The following is a 3,711-nucleotide window of genomic DNA, read 5'->3' on the forward strand; positions in this document are numbered from 1 at the left end:
TACTCTCAGTATTGCTATATGTGGCACAGGTCTGGCCTATCCCCAGGACCTGTGCCGCTGCAGTCACCCGGGCCATCTTCCAATTCATTTGGAGATCAAAGATGGACCGGGTCCGAAGAGACTCTATGTACAAAGACCGGTGCAATGGGGGAAAAAACACGCCCAATGCCACCCTCACCCTGATGGCCACCTTTGTGTGTGGCTGCATCAAGCTGTGCGTGGATCCCCGGTACGCAAACACCAAGTGTCACTACGTACTGAGGTTCTACCTGTCCCCGGTGTTGCGAAGGATGGGCCTGGCCTCGCTGCCGCGGAACGCTCCGAGTAGTTGGACCGTTCCGTATCACCTGTCCTTCGTGGAGAAATTTATGAGGAAAACCACCTTTGACCACAAGTCCATCAGGAAGTGGTCAGCACGTAGCGTCCTTGAGACCCTTCGGGAAAAGGAGAGGGCGGATCCTGTCGAGCGGTTCCCTGAGCAGACTGTCAAAGCCATTTGGCAGAATGCCTCATCGCCAGAACTTTCCAACAAGCACCAAGACGTGGCTTGGCTGGTGGTGAGAAGGGCTCTGCCCGTGAGATCCTTTATGCACGCCCGGACTCTCTGCCGCACCGCGCGCTGCCCTCGAAGTGGCTGCGGGGGGGACGAGACTGTCACACACCTCCTTCTGGAATGTGCCTATGCAGAGGAAGTCTGGAGAGGAATGCAGTGGTGCTTGTCGAGGTTCGTCCCGAGCAGCGCCGTGACGCGGGACTCTGTGCTCTACGGCCTGTTCCCCGGGACTCACACCGAGACGAACATTAACTGTGCCTGGAGGATCATCAACTCGGTGAAGGACGCTCTCTGGGCGGTCCGAAACCTGTTGATCTTCCAGCTGAAGGAGTTGACCCCGACCGAGTGTTGCAGACTGGCACATTCCAAGGTCCAGGACTACGTGTTGAGGGACGCGCTGAAGCTTGGGGCAGCTGCCGCCAAGGCGCGGTGGGGAAAGACCACCGTGTAAGATCGGCCTGCCTAAAGAAGAACAGGGGGCCCATACAGACGTTTTTTGGGCTCTGCTGATGCCTCAGCCAAATATATGTATATATACAAGATTGAAAAATGCACAGGATTGTAAAGGACAAGGATAAAGTCGAATCTGTGTTTGTCAATATGGACATATGTATGGCATGATCCAATGTACAGACCATCAAATCATTTATGAATAAAGTATATTTTTGAAATAAAAAAAAACTGGCTGTGTGGAGTTTGCACATTCTCCCCGTGTCTGCGTGGGTTTCCTCTGGGTGCTCCGGTTTCCTCCCACAGTCCAAAGATGTGCAGGTTAGGTGAATTGGCCATGCTAAATTGCCCATGGTGTTAGGTTAGGGGTATGGGTGGGTTGCGCTTCAGCGGGTCAGTGTGGACTTGTTGGGCCGAAGGGCCTGTTTCCACACTGTAAGTAATCTAATCTAATCTAAGTATCTGGATAGGTATATGAATAGGAAGGGTTTGGAGGAATATGGGCCGGGTACTGGCAGATGGGGCAAGATTGGGTTGGGATATCTGGTCAGCATGGACGGGTTGGGCCAAAGGGTCTGTCTCCACGCTGTGACTCTATGACTCTATGATGCCATTGACTGGGGAAGAAGACATAGAAGTACTCTACAGTGAAAAAGTAGATTATTACTGCCTGTAAGTGAGATTGTTAATACTCTTAAACATTTTGAGTTTATGACCATCACGTCCATAAAGAAACACTCATGTATACCAGTCATAATCACATGGCCTTTGTAGAGAAATTTAAAACTTGAAATGTGAAATTATTTCAGTGGAGCTTGTTAATTCAACATGTAGCATGGTGGCTCAATGGTTAGCGCTGCTGCCTCATATCACCAGGGACCCAGATTCGATTCCACCCTCAGACAACTCTCTGTGGAGTTTGCACACTTTCCTGGCGTCCACTTGGGTTTCCTCCAGGGACTCTGGATTCCTTCCACAGTCCGAATAGTGCAAGTTAAGCGGATTGGCCGTGCTAATTGTCCTGCAGTGTCCAGGATGGTCCAGGGCTAGGCGGGCTAGCCATTGGAAATGAAGGGTTACAGGAAATGGGGTGGGTGGATTTGGGTGGGATGCTCTTTGGAGGGTTGGTGTGGACTTGATGGGCCAAATGGCCTCTTTCAGCAGTGTAGGGATTCTGTGATTGACTAACTTAACTGAGAAAAATGTGCCAATAATCATATCCCAATGTTTCAGAAACTGTCACAAAAGCCTGAGATGATCAACTTCCCCAACTGACTGCTATTCAGAAAAAAAAAGCAATTTACATCACGTTTCGTCATTGACAGAAATTATTTATTGGAACACATTTAACTTTGAAAAATGGTAGAGAAAAGATACCAAATCTATTACAATGGGGTTTCAACTACAGCCCTTTTAAAACTCCAAATATGCTCCTTCATGTTTAAGACAGACACAAAACAGATGGTTTGCCACAGATCATATGGGTGACAAACAAGAGCCACAGACAGGGAACAAAATTCTGAAAATCACACATTCAAATCACCACGTGCTTTAAGTAAATTATGCCTCACAATTCCCTTTGATTTCAGCAATGATGACTCACTGTTGTCTGTTCAGTGGTTCACTCTGATAGTTGATCCTAAGTCTTTTCTGAGATTATTTCCGTTTAAGCTTTCTGGTTTATTCAGTCTTTTTAGAGAGAGAGAGAGAGAGAGATAGATCGGGAGAACTGATGCCAGGTGTCCTTGGGTTAAAACAAATCTGCTCAGCAAGAGGTTTTGGAGTAAAGTGGGAAGTTTGCTGCAGATGTCCCTGTGTCCTTCAGTGCCCTGACTCTCAGTTCAATGCCCCCGACTGTCAGACTGCCTTCCTTCAGTATTGCTGAAAAATGTGGTGCTGGAAAAGTGCAGCAGGTCAGGCAGCATCCAAGGAGCAGGAGAATCGACGTTTCGGGCATAAGCCCGAAGAAGGGCTTTCCTGAAGAAGGGCTGACGCCCGAAACGTCGATTCTCCTGTTCCTTGGATGCTGCCTGACCTGCTGCGCTTTTTCAGCAACACATTTTCAGCATCTGCAGTCCTCACTTTCTCCTTCAGTACTGCCATCCCTCACTCCCACGGTCCCTCAGTTCACCCCTCACACACTCCTACCATCCCTGAGTCCACCCTTCTGCCCCCTTGGCCCCTGCTGTGCTGTTCCCCCATTCCCCATTCCTCAGTCCTAAGCCCCTCACTCCCCGCAGTCCTCCCTCCCTTTAGTTCCCAGTCCCTCAGTCGTATGTCCTCCCAGTTTCTCCGGTCCCCTGGCCCTCGGTGCCCCAGCCCCTCTGGACCCAGACCCCTGTCTCTATGGGCTCACATCTCTCTGTCCCCATCACTAAGGCCATTCAGCCCACATTTTCATGGAGCATCCCACTACAACTCCCTCTCTGCTCTCCCTCACTCACTACCTCACCTCCTTTAACTCACCCTCTCCTTCACTCCCTCCTCCCTCAGTCCATCCCCCCCTGACTCCCTCTCCCTCTCCCTCTCTCTCCCCTACATTTCCCCATCTCCTCCTGGTCCCTTCCGGGTTCCCGTTTCCATGGACACCGTCACCAGCAGAAACGGAGCGGGAGGAACCATCCCCACCTGCGGGTGGCGCGCTCGGGGGAGGCTCACACCCTTAGCCACAGCGGGAGAGCGGAGTGGACTACAGTTCCCGGCGGGCA

This window comes from Chiloscyllium punctatum, chromosome 37 (genome assembly GCF_047496795.1).
Source record: "Chiloscyllium punctatum isolate Juve2018m chromosome 37, sChiPun1.3, whole genome shotgun sequence".
NCBI classification, from domain to species: domain Eukaryota; kingdom Metazoa; phylum Chordata; class Chondrichthyes; order Orectolobiformes; family Hemiscylliidae; genus Chiloscyllium; species Chiloscyllium punctatum.